Source organism: Salvelinus fontinalis, chromosome 12 (genome assembly GCF_029448725.1).
Source record: "Salvelinus fontinalis isolate EN_2023a chromosome 12, ASM2944872v1, whole genome shotgun sequence".
Classification (NCBI taxonomy): Eukaryota; Metazoa; Chordata; class Actinopteri; order Salmoniformes; family Salmonidae; genus Salvelinus; species Salvelinus fontinalis.
Window position 1 is genome coordinate 39,153,317 of NC_074676.1, and position 14,112 is coordinate 39,167,428.

The 14,112-nt window shown below is 42.2% G+C and overlaps 1 long non-coding RNA gene across 1 annotated transcript; it reads right to left on the reverse strand.

Moving 5' to 3' along the window:
• Positions 1-2,759: 2,759 nt before the first annotated feature.
• LOC129866513 (uncharacterized) lies at positions 2,760-5,693 on the reverse strand. Its single transcript, XR_008761491.1, has 3 exons — positions 5,591-5,693; positions 3,102-3,518; positions 2,760-2,847 (listed from the first exon to the last, which is right to left on the reverse strand). It is a non-coding gene; the product is annotated as an uncharacterized LOC129866513 (long non-coding RNA).
• Between the last annotated feature and the right edge of the window lie 8,419 nt (positions 5,694-14,112).

Sequence of the window (14,112 nt, forward strand, 5' to 3'; positions counted from 1 at the left end):
TCAAACTCCGTGAATGCTGCTTTCGTTGCGAATGACGTTGATTTAGTCACATGCCAGGAAATGTTTGTAGATGTAAACAATGTAAGCGTGCAACCAATAGTTTATATATATACTAGATAACTTTTTTGGGGCGCTGTGTTGAAGCAACTGCACCTCCATCTTGGCACTCCCCCACCGTTCTAAAAAACATATGTTTGAAGCTACAGAAATGCACGTATTAATGTCTACATTCGTTTTTTACACATGTATCATATTACAGACAACTTAATGCATACTTTTAAATTATGTGAGCTAAACGTAACAAATAAAAAAAGTCCTTAAAGTATAATTTTATGTACATTACTAATGTTACTGTCCCCACTACAACAAAAAAGATAGTTACTTAAATACATGTAATTTTGTCCTTGAAACATTTAATTGAAATACTGTAGAATTCCAGTCATTCCTATGGAGGACTGCTCCTACTGGGGAGTGTCAATATGGCCGACTGGTGGCTTCAAAGTCTCTCAATGGCCAACACATATCATAAGCAAGGCAGGGTTTATACATCATTGCGTGCAACCAAGCGGGACACGCTGTTCAGCCAAATGATGGGAGGCTGGGAGGGCAACTTTGTTGCAAATGATGTACAGTAGCTGAAAAGTGAGAACTTTGTTGCGTTGTGACGAGTTCAACTAATGCTTTTTTCGCTTTAACTTCACTGTCTTGTCAATGACAAGCCTGGAGTTTATTGAGAAAGTGGTCTATTATTGTCAATTTTCCCGGCTGGCATCCGACCTACTTTAGTTTACAGGTAAACAAGTCTAAAAATAAGCCTACTGCCTGGCTGTTTATGTGGTTCACTAAAAATGATCTTAAAATAATATAACCCTACCACTAATCATAATATAATATATAGCACTTTGTGACATCAGCTGATGTAAAAAGGCCTTTAAAAATACATTTGATTGATATTTCTACCTTTATTTAACTAGGCAAGTCAGTTAAGAACAAATCCTTATTTACTATGACGGCCTACTCAGGCCAAACCCGGACGACGCTGGGCCAATTGTGCGCTGCCCTATGGAACTCCCAATCACGGCCAGATGTGATACAGCCTGGATTCGAACCAGGTACTATACTGACACCTCTTGTACTGAGATGCAGTGCCTTAGACCACTGTGACAATCGTGAGAACTAATTTGCTAGCTGAATTGACATACACTGAGTATACCAAACATTATGAACACACTTTTTGCCCTCAGAACAGCATGGACTCCACAAGGTGTCGAAAGCGTTCCACAGGGATGCTGGCCCATGTTTACTCCAATGCTTCCCACAGTTGTCAATTTGGCTGGGTGTTCTTTGGGTGGTGGAACTTTCTTGATACACACAGGAAACTGTTGAGCATGAAAAACCCAGCAACATTGCAGTTCTTGACACAAACCGGTGAGCCTGGCGGCTTCTACCATGCCCCATTCAGACACAAATCTTTTGTCTTCCCCATTCACCCTCTGAATGGCACACATACACAATCCATGTCTCTAGTGTCTCAAGACTTAAAAATCCATCTCTAACTTGTCTCCTCCCCTTCATCTACACTGACAAGTGACATCAATAATAGCTTTCACCTGGATTCACCTGGTCAGTCTGTCATGGAAAGAGCAGGTGTTCTTAATGTTTTTATACTCAGTGTATCTTGATGCAATATATAACACATCTCATCTGGAGAAAAAGATAACATAATTCAATGCAATGATTTATTTATTTCAACCCATACAAAAATTAGGCCTGTTTGTCATAGTCTTTTCAAGAAACAGAGAATTTGGCTTTATTATAGCTTTTTTCATAGCTTTATTTCTAGTGATACCTGACACATTGGCAGTGTTTATAAAGGCAGCCCAATTCTGATATTGTGCCAATAATTGGTCTTTTTGGCAAATCAGATATTTCGCTAACAATTTGCCCAAAAGATCAGAATTGGGCTACCTGTGTAAACGCAGACATTGTCTGTGCATCTTCTGTATTCAGTTCCTTGATGCATCCATCCATCTGTGAATGAAGAGTACCAACGATCGACTTCAGTATGCTGCTGACCAACCTGGGAGGAGATATTCTTTACCGCATCACAGGATTGCTTTTAGTGCCTATACTGACTTCCTTCAAACACACGTCACTTTCCAGCAGCCAGACAAAATAAACAAACAAACAAAAACAGGAACAAAAACACGATGGTGGGTGACACGTCCTCATGAACAACATTGTCTGAACCCCAAATAGAATACCTTCTCTCATGATGTGTTTTCTTTCAGAATTGTTTTGTAGGGTAACGGGCAAATGGAGACTCTTCATTTATTTTGCCCTGAAAATAGGAATAAAAAGAAAGATTTAGAATGAATTTGGATTCAAAGATTTGTACCTTTTGAATGCATTGCATTAGAGACAAAAGACTGGAGCACAAAGTGTGTAAAGCACATGATTTAAAAAAGAAACCATCTTTGCATAGAATTGATCATCAACATCAATTATCTGATAAACTGGCCTAATTCTCATGTGTTAAAGAATCCATTTTGGTTTACATGACATTGGTATCCTGTGCGTTAAACAGCTTTTCTTCTGTCACTTCTATATCCGAATGTCCTGTTCATTGAACAGGAAGCTCTTTTGCATGCAATATCTACAATTCACCAATACAAAATCAATTCACCAATGGCACATCTTCAAGCCTCTGAAATGTGGAACCTCTGGAAGTAATGAGCTTTGCAATTCCAACAGCCAGCAGAAGACCCAGACAGATGCAGAATATGCAGAGGACTGCTACGAGGCCCGGACTCCTTGATATGACATGTCTCCCATCACTTTCTAAGGCTAAAGAATGAATAACAGTGATAAAGTATGGTTACAAAAATACATAAATCAGTTCTCTTAAAAGTAAATTGAATCTATTAATCAGGTGGCATTTCCGAAACATGAACATGCTGTTCTCTTGGAAGCTTAATTATAACAGAACCTATGTGTCCACTGGTAACAGTTTGCTTTACCACTAAGACTCACTGTCTGCAATGATTATTACATTTGATTAATTCAATAATATATTCATTATTTTCATCTGAAACACACACCTGTGCTTGAGCTCATGTTCCCTGTCGTAAAATCAGAGCTTGGTGACAAAGTTGATGAGAAGATTGAGGATGTTGAGTCATGACCAACTGTTCCAGTTAGGGTCTGATTCATAGTAGTGTTAGCTGTAAAACCTGTAGAGGTCTGTGTGGTGGTGCTGCCGTTGGATGCTTGGGATGGAGTCAGTGGCTGAGAGGATTGAGAAGGCTCAGTTGTAGGTGATGAAGGGGATGATTCCATTGGGACTCTAGTGTCACCAGTAGGATCTGTATTAGGTGCTTCACTGACTGATGAACTTGTTCTACTGGTCGGCATGGCAGGGACCACTGTGGGGATGGTGACAGACAATGTTGGGGTATTCCTGGTGGTTGCCTTCGTTGGAGTCACTGTCAAGGTTGATGATGGGGCTCCAGAGGACCCTGCAATAAAGGAGTGTTAGTATTGGATCATTTCATATTTACATACAGGCAAAATCATATTTTGCTATGCTCTGTAACTGGGTCATCCCTGATAACAAATCTGCATCCGAGTCCAATGTTTTGAGACAATTTGTTTGTTGTAAAACAAATTGAGCCAAAACCTGGTATGCATTTGGGTAGTCTCTTGTGATAAACCAGGGATGGGAAGGGGGGTCTCAACTTACTGTTGAGAGTTAGAATAGTAGAATACACAAGGTGCAATTTAGAAATTTGGTTGTGCATCAGCGGTTTCTCTTTTTATGTCAGTCAATATATTTTAGATCGATAAGTTAGCTCGCCGCTAAAATATCTAAGCTTGTTATCAGTCTCACTCTGATACACTAAATGACCAAAAGTATGTGTACACTTGCTCGTGAAACATCTCATTCCAAAATCATGGGCATAAATATGGATTTGGTCCTCACATTGCTGCTGTAACAGCCTCCACTCTTCTGGGAAGGCTTTCCACTAGATGTTGGAACATTGCTGCAGGGACTTGCTTCCATTCAGCCACAAGAGCATTATTGAGGTCGGGCACTGATGTTAGGCGATTAGGCCTGGCCCGCAGTCGGCCTTCCAATTAATCCCAATGGTGTTCAATGTAGTTGAGTTCAAGGCTCTGTGGAGGCCAGTCAATTTCTTACACACCAATCTCGACAAACCATTTCTGTATGGACCTCGTTTGGTGCACGGGGGCATTGTCATCCGCCAAACTCAGATTCGTCCGTTGGACTACCAGATGGTGAAGAGTGATTCATCACTCCAGATAACGCATTTCCACTGCTCCGGAGTCCAATTGCGGCGAGCTTTACACCATTCCAGCCGACGCTTGGCATTGCGCATGGTGATCTACTTCATGAAGCTCCCAACAAACAGTTATTGTGCTGATGTTGCTCCGAGAGGCAGTTTGGAACGCAGTAGTGAGTGTTGCAACCGAAGACAGACAAGGACAGCACTCGGCGGTCCCGTTCAGTGAGCTTGTGTGGCCTACCACTTCGCTGCTGAGCCGTTGTTGCTCCTAGATGTTTCCACTTCACAATAACAGTACTTACAGTTGACCGGCTGTGTGCTCGATTTCATACACCTGTCAGCAACGGGTGTGGCTGAAATAGCCGTATCCACTAATTTGAAGCGGTGTCCACATACTTTTGTATATATAGTGTATCATATTAAAAACTGCAAACATTTATCTCCCTTCCATAGCAAACTTGTTTAAAACTGTGACATTTTCTCTACACCCCAAATGTGTAGAATTGCACAAAATTAACCCTTTTTTATTGTCAAGAGGGGGGCCAATAAAACATTTTGCTTGCAATGTGGTGGTGAGGGGGGTGCTCATGATGAGTTCAGATTTTTTGTGGCCCCCCACCCCCATCAAAGTTGCCCATCCCTGTGATACACTGTTACTGGCCAGTGCACAAGCAACATTTGGTTCTGTACTGGGTGCTGAGATTAGCATTTGGGTAGCACAACTGGGTCGATTGACAAGGTTACATGTAGAGCTGGAGTGTAAAAAATAAATATAATGTCTGTTTTGCTAATGAAGAACAAGGCTTCACATGATTTGCATATTATGTAAGTAATACTACATTTTGCAATATCTAAAATGGTAGATGTAAATAACCCAGATGGTGCCATTATATTAACAGACAACTACAGATTCAACTCATCCCAAACTCATATTTGCTTGGAGGCATGCCCCTGGCCTTTTAGTTTTCATTGGAACTTTCTTCATTAGTAAACTAATGCTCTATGACCTTAGAACACCCTGGATTAAATTCAGACCTTTTATAGAATACTTTGTAGCTGCTTGTATGTATTATACAAAAATAAACCTATATCACTTGACCTGAAACCACCATGTCCTGTATTGTGTTAAAACAAGTATTTCCTAGTCATGTTTTATTTTTACGGTATGACCCTAACCTCAATTGTTGCATAATTTGCATATACAATGAGCCCTCCATCCAGTTTAGGTAAATTATTCTACAAGGAAACAGGTTTCACGAAGAAAATGTAAAATATTGACTTACCAAGAGCGACGGCTACCGAAACAAATGATATAAATATAGTGACACCCATTACACCTGCCATGTTGCCCTAGAGGTAAAGACACTCAACTCAACAGCACGTCCACATTATTACATCCTTGAAAGCAGGATGTTGGTAAATGGCCAGGGAGGTGTGCTTATTTTTCAGTGCATATTCAATGGCTGGGGCTGGCGAGTCATTGTTTGAACAAGTATGTTAGCTCAATAATAAAATGCGCTGCTCAAATTTACCACCCTCAAAGTGTCGGGATTTGAATGGCAGGCAACAGTCTCGAGGCTTTACGGTGGGATTAATTATTCTACAAAACAATTAAAATCCTTCAAACATCCATTCACATAACTTTCTTAATGCGTCAGCTATTGTTTAATATCTACTGTTTAAAATTATTTGAAAAATATCAATTGAATTCCTAAAAATACAGACAACATACCTAAATAAAGCAGCATTGTCTGAGAAAATAATCACTAGCTAGGTTTCCATCCAATTGGTGACAGATTCTCATGCGAATATAAAAAAATCTGCATAAAGAAATACATTTTCCCACCAGTGGTGTTTCCACCAAACCAACCAAATGTACTTTTTCGCTTAAGTTTTCATGTACCGAATAAAAATCAACAGTTCAGTGTATTTTCAACTCTACCGAACTCTACAAAAACTGTTGAGTTAAATAGCAAACGTGCCCAGTGGTGAACCGTCATTCAGGGCCCCACCTGTTTTGAGCCCCATATTTTTAACAGAAAATAAAATAGATGTATAATGTTATTGTTTTGGGTGGGGGTATGCCTGTTTTGCATGTTATTCTGGCATTAGTACATGTCACAAATCAGTTTGGAAACAATGTAAAAAAATATATAATTGATTTTATAAAGCCGCATACAAACATTTTTGTTTTCTTGAGTAAGGCAGCTCCAAAATGCAGGTGTTTCAGCCTAGCTCAGTGCTTTCTGTGGTGGTGGGGCAAGCCAGCAGAAACTACGGAGCGTTTGGCCGTGATTGGCTCAGTGTTTTGTCACTCATGGGGACACTACGTTCCCATGAGTTAGACCTCGACAGCAGCACATAAGACATTTTTGGACTCACCTTGTTGTGGGCGGCGGTCCTTCAGTTGGCAGATTTTGTCATCAAAGAAAAAGATTTACAATTCCGAGTTGGATGACTGTTCAAAACGTATTTTACAAGTCTGACTTCCCAGTTTCAATGCTTGCGGTTAGCCACTGTCACCGATTCCTTCCTAACAACTCATTGTTGAATTTGCAATTTCCAACTTGTTGTGTAATGTTTATGTCCAATTGCGGATGAGCACTGATAAGTTTTATATATTATTTATCATCATTATTTCTCTTCACATGACAAGGATTAAAAAGGATTTGCCCGTAGATTGTCTACTTGATTTATGATGACTGCTAGCTAAGATTTTGAAAGTAAGATGTTGACATGATCAGTCCAATCAAAGCTACTGTAGATATAATGTGATTTGACGTCATTTTATCTGTGGCCAATGACCTTGAGCCTTCTTGGAAGGGCACTTCTAATGTAACTCTATGGCAGCACCCAAAGGGCTCATATTCTTGATGTCTATCCTTACTAAAGGTGGGTGATGTAGTGTCCCCATGAGTGACAGAACACTGAGCCAATCACGATGCACTGCTGAGCCAATCATGGTGCAATGCTCCTATTTTCTGCTGGCCAGCCCCACTACCACAGAAAGCACTGAGCTCGGCTGAAACACCTGCATTCTGGAGGTGCCTGTTTGTATGCGGCTTTATTAACTCAATGATATATATCTTTTTTACATTGTTTGCAAACTCATATGTGACACATATTAATTCCAAAATAACATGTAAACAGGCAAGCCCCCCCAAAAAAAACAACATACCCCCCCCACCTGCCATGAATGACGGGTCACCACTGGACCTCGAAAATTCTCACCCCTTGGGTGCTTCCATAGAGTTACATTAGAAGTGCCCTTCCAAGAAGGATCAAGGTCATTGGCCACAGATAAAATGGCATCAAATACATTATATGTACAGTAGCTTTGATTGGACTGATCATGTCAACATCCTACTTTCTAAATATTAGCTAGCAGTCATCATCATGAATCAAATCGACAATCTTTTTTTATTGTTTAAAAAAAAAAATCACCTTTATTTAACCAGGTAAGCTAGTTGAGAACAAGTTCTCATTTACAACTGCGACCTGGCCAAGATAAAGCAAAGCAGTGCAGACAGAAACAACAACACAGAGTTACACATGGAATAAGCAAGCGTACAGTCAATAACACAATAGACAAAAAAGAAAGTCTATATACATTGTGTGCAAATGGCATGAGGAGGTAAGGCAATAAATAGGCCATAGTTGCAAAGTAATTATAATTTAGCAGATTAACCCTGGAGTGATAGATGAGCAGATGATGATGAGCAGATGATGGTGTGTAAGTAGTGATACTGGTGTGCAAAAGAGCAGCAAAGTAAAGGAAAACAATATGGGGGATGAGGTAGGTAGATTGGATGGGCTATTTACAGATAGACTGTGTACAGCTGCAGCGATCGGTTAGCTTCTCAGATAGCTGATGTTAGTGAGGGAAATGTAAGTCTCCAGCTTCAGCGATTTTTGCAATTCGTTCCAGTCACTGGCAGCAGAGAACTAGAAGGAAAGGCGGCCAAACAGGTGTTGGCTTTGGGGATGAGCAGTGAGATATACCTGCTGGAGCGTGTGCTACGGTTGGGTGTTGTTATTGTGAACAGTGAGCTGAGATAAGGTGGAGCTTTACCTAGCATAGACTTATAGATGACCTGGAGCCAGTGGGTCTGGCAATGAATATGTAGCGAGGGCCAGTCGACTAGAGCATACAGGTCGCAGTGGTATAAGGCGCTTTGGTAACAAAACAGATGGCACTGTGATAGACAACATCCAATTTGCTGAGTAGAGTATTGGAAGCTATTTTGTAGATGACATCGCCGAAGTCGAGGATCGGTAGGATAGTCAGTTTTACTAGGGTAAGTTTGGCGGCGTGAGTGAAAGAGGCTTTAGTGCGAAATAGAAATAGATTTGATTTTGGATTGGAGATGTTTGATATGATTCTGGAAGGAGAGTTTACATTCTAGCCAGACACCTAGTTATTTGTAGTTGTCCACGTATTCTAGGTCAGAACCGTCCAGAGTAGTGATGCTGGACGGGCGGGCGGGTGCGGGCAGCGAACGGTTGAAAAGCATGCATTTAGTTTTACTAGCGTTTAAGAGCAGTTGGAGGCCACGGAAGGAGTGTTGTATGGCATTGAAGATCGTTTGGAGGTTAGTTAACACAGTGTCCAAAGAAGGGCCAGATGTATACAGAATGGTGTCATCTGCGTAGAGGTGGATCAGGGAATCACCCGCAGCAAGAGCGACATCGTTGATATATACAGAGAAAAGAGTCGGCCCGAGAATTGAACCCTGTGGTACCCCCATAGAGACTGCCAGAGGTCCGGATAACAGGCCCTCCGATTTGACACACTGAACTCTGTCTACAAAGTAGTTGGTGAACCAGGCTAGGCAGTCATTTGAGAAACCAAGGCTATTGAGTCTGCCGATACGAATACGGTGATTGGACAGAGTCGAAAGCCTTGGCCAGGTCGATGAAGACTGCTGCACAGTACTGTCTTTTATCGATGGCGGTTATGATATTGTTTAGTACCTTGAGTGTGGCTGAGGTGCACCCATGACCAGCTCGGAAACCGGATTGCACAGCGAAGAAGGTACAGTGGGATTCTAAATGGTCAGTGATCTGTTTATTAACTTGGCTTTCGAAGACTTTAGAAAGGCAGGGCAGGATGGATATAGGTCTATAACAGTTTGGGTCTAGAGTGTCACCCCCTTTGAAGAGGGGGATGACCGCGGCAGCTTTCCAATCTTTAGGGATCTCGGACAATATGAAAGAGCGGTTGAACAGACTGGTAATAGGGGTTGCAACAATGGCGGCGGATAATTTTAGAAAGAGAGGGTCCAGATTGTCTAGCCCAGACGATTTGTACGGGTCCAGGTTTTACAGCTCTTTCAGAACATCTGCTATCTGGATTTGGGTGAAGGAGAAGCTGGGGAGGCTTGGGCAAGTAGCTGCGGGGGGTGCGGAGCTGTTGGCCGGGGTTGGGGTAGCCAGGAGGAAAGCATGGCCAGTCGTAGAGAAATGCTTATTGAAATTTTCGATTATCATGGATTTATCAGTGGTGACCGTGTTACCTAGCCTCAGTGCAGTGGGCAGCTGGTAGGAGGTGCTCTTGTTCTCCATGGACTTTACAGTGTCCCAAAACCTTTTGGAGTTAGAGCTATAGGAAGCAAATTTCTGTTTGAAAAAGCTAGCCTTTGCTTTCCTGACTGACTGTGTGTATTGTTTCCTGACTTCCCTGAACAGTTGCATATCGCGGGGACTATTCGATGCTATTGCAGTCTGCCACAGGATGTTTTTGTGCTGGTCAAGGGCAGTCAGGTCTGGAGTGAACCAAGGGCTATATCTGTTCTTAGTTCTACATTTTTTGAAAGGGGCATGCTTATTTAAGATGGTGAGGAAATTACTTTTAAAGAACAACCAGGCATCCTCGACTGACGGGATGAGGTCAATATCCTTCCAGGATACCCGGGCCAGGTCGATTAGAAAGGTCTGCTCGCAGAAGTGTTTTAGGGAGCGTTTGACAGTGATGAGGGTTAGTCGTTTGACCGCGGACCCATAGCGGATGCAGGCAATGAGGCAGTGATCGCTGAGATCCAGATTGAAAACAGCAGAGGTGTATTTGGAGGGCAAGTTGGTCAGGATAATATCTATGAGGGGGCCCATGTTTACAGATTTAGGGTTGTACCTAGTGGTTTCTTTGATAATTTGTGTGAGATTGAGGGCATCTAGCTTAGATTGCAGTACTGCTGGGGTGTTAAGCATATCCCAGTTTAGGTCACCTAACAGAACGATCTCTGAAGATAGATGGGGGGCAATCAATTCACATATGGTGTCCAGGGCACAGCTGGGAGCTGAGGGGGGTCTATAACATGTGGCAACAGTGAGAAACTTATTTCTGGAGAGATTCATTTTTTTAATTAGAAGCTCGAACTGTTTGGGCAGTAGATTGCAACTCCTCCCCCTTTGGCAGTTCTATCTTGACGGAAAATGTTGTAATTAGGTATGGAAATCTCCAAATTTTTGGTGGCCTTCCTAAGCCAGGATTCAGACACGGCAAGGACATCAGGGTCGGCAGAGTGTGCTAAAGTAGTGAGTAAACGAAACTTAGGGAGGAGGCTTCTGATATTAACATGCATGAAACCAAGGCTTTTTCGATTACAAAAGTCAACAAATGACAGTGCCTGGGGACACACAGTGCCTGGGTTAGCCTCCACATCACCCGAGGAACAGAGGAGGAGTAGGATGAGGGTACGGCTAAAAGCTAGCAAAACTGGTTGTCTAGTGTGTTGGGGACAGAGAATAAAAGGAGCAGATTTCTGAGTGTGGTAGGATAGATTCAGGGCATAATGTGCAGACAGGGGTATGGTGCGGTGCGGCTACAGTGGAGGTAAGCCCAGGCACTGATTGATGATAAGAGAGGTTGCATCTCTGGAAAATCCTTTTAAATCCTTGTCATATGAAGATAAATAATGAAGAGAAATTATAGATAAAACATATCCGTGCTCAAGTTGGAAATCGGAAATTCAACAATGAGTGGTTTGGAAGGAATCAGTGACAATGGCTGTGTGGTCCCAAAACTGGGATTAAGAGGCTCTTTTCCAAGTTTAAAATTATAAACATTCAACATTGGCCATGCTGTCAATGAAGCATGACTTGTGCCGCACTCAAAACAACTGTTAACTCGGAACTGCGAAAACTTGTCTTCAGTGAGTTCAAGACAACTGGGAAGTCGGGAATAAACGAGGTACGACCTGAAGATCAATGATGTCATCATGGTTTGACCTTGATGCTTTCCGAGTTCCCAGTTGTTTTGAAAGTACCATAAATCCAGAGAATGCCAGACTTTGATGACAAAATTTGCCCACGAAGGACCGCTGCACCACCTTCCTGTTGAAGTGAGTCCAAAAATTTATTGTATGCTCAAATCAAATCAAATTGTATTTGTCACATGCGCCGAATACAAAAGTGCTAAACAAATAGTTATATTGACTACGTCCGTCCTAGCTGGCTCATTAATGTCTTAAAAGAAATTACGGATTGCCTCTTATCCGTTTATCGTCCCCTTATGCCATAGTTTGTACATCTCAATTGTCATTAGAAACCACATATGTTGAAGCAAGTCAGCCATATCAGCTATGTTTTTTTAAAAGGCAGTAAAATAAGGTTGAATGAACTGTTTTGCTTCCAGACTGTTTTGCTGCACTTTTGAGATCTACAGACTTCAGAACATGTGCTGTTCTTACAGTGTTCTCCTTGTACACCAAGTCAGAACCGCTGATAGCCAGGTGTAGCAGTGGTAAGATGTTGGGAGAAATGTATGAAGCTCTGACAGTTTGTGGGCACGGTTTGTCACCGTTATAGTGCAATTAATGTATTGCTTTGTGTTGTGTTGTGTAGTGGCTTTGCTGGCATGCATCCCACTTGTATTTGTTTTTGCCCCACCAAGATTTACATGCTAAAATCGCCAATGAATGTGCCTACATATCTGGTCCTGGCATGTACGCTCTAAAGCTAACAGGTGGAAGATACAGTGCAGGTAGGTTGTAGGGTAGGCTAGTCTATGATGAGATTATTATGGATGCGAGTTTAAAATAATAGGTTTATTTGTCAATCGACATTCAAGCATTGATCATCATGTCACCAGAATAAGACCGTTGATAGATATTGAAAAGGTGCATCAAGATCACAGTGCACTTCCAACACCCTGTGAAGTTCATCATGATTTATTTCATCTGTAGCCTAATAAACTGTATGGTTTAACAAGTCATCGTGGGAGGACCACACACCATATCATCGTGTGACTCCAAATTTACTTCGATATGATGGTTATTAGGTACAGTTGAAGTCGGAAGTTTACATACACTTAGGTTGGAGTCATTTAAACACGTATTTCAACCTCTCCACACATTTCTTGTTAACAAACTATAGTTCTGGCAAGTCGGTTAGGACATCTACTTTGTGCATGACACAAGTAATTTTTCCAATAATTGTTTACAGACAGATTATTTCATTTATAATTCACTGTATCACAATTCCAATGGATCAGAAGTTTACATACACGAAGTTGACTGTGCCTTTAAACAGTTTGGAAATTTTCAGAAAATGATGTCATGGCTTTAGAAGCTTCTGGTAGGCGAATTTACATTATTTGAGTCAATTGGAGGTGTACCTGTGGATGTATTTCAAGGCCTACCTTCAAACTCAGTGCCTCTTCGCTTGACATCATGGAAAAATTAAAAGAAATCAGCCAAGACCTCAGAAAGAATTGTAGACCTCCACAAGTCTGGTTCATCCTTGGGTGCAATTTCCAAACACCTGAAGGTACCACGTTCATCTGTGCAAACAATAGTACGCAAGTGTAAACACCATGGGACCACGCAGCCGTCATACCGCTCAGGAAGGAGACGCGTTCTGTCTCCTAGAGATGAACGTACTTTTGTGCGAAAAGTGCAAATCAATCCCAGAAAAACAGCAAAGGATCTTGTGAAGATGCTGGAGGAAAAAGGTACAAAAGTATCTATATCCGGGCCTCCCGAGTGGCGCAGTGGTCTAAGGCACTGCATCGCAGTGCTAGCTGTGCCACTAGAGATTCTGGGAGTCCAGGCTCTGTCGCAGCCGGCCGCGACTGGGAGGCCCATGGGGCGGCGCACAATTGGCCCAGTGTCGTCTGGGTTAGGGAGGGTTTGGCCGGTAGGGATATCCATGTCTCATCGCGCACTAGCGACTCCTTTGGCGGGCCGGGCGCAGTGCACTCTGACATGGTCGCCAGGTGTACGGTGTTTCCTCCAACACATTGGTGCGGTTGGCTTCCGGGTTGGATGGGCAATGTGTCAAGAAGCAGTGTGGCTTAGTTGGGTTGTGTTTCGGGGGACGCATGGCTCTCGACCTTCGCCTCTCCCGAGTCCATACGGGAGTTGCAGTGATGAGACAAGACTGTAACTACTACCAATTGGATACCACGAAATTGGGGGAAAAAGGGGTGAAAAATACAACAACAAAAAAGTATCTATATCCACAGTAAAACAAGTCCTATATCGACATAACCTGAAAGGCCGCTCAGCAAGGAAGAAGCCACTGCTCCAAAACCGCCATAAAAAAGCCAGACTACAGTTTGCAACTGCACATGGGGACAAAGATCATACTTTTTGGAGAAATGTCCTCTGGTCTGATTAAACAAAAATAGAACTGTTTGGCCATAATGACCATCGTTATGTTTGGAGGAAAAAGGGGGAGGCTTGCAAGCCGAAAAACACCATCCCAACCATGGCAGCAAAATGTTGTGGGGTGCTTCACAAAATAGATGGCATCATGAGGAAGGGAAATTATGTGGATATATTGAAGCAACATCTCAAGACATCAG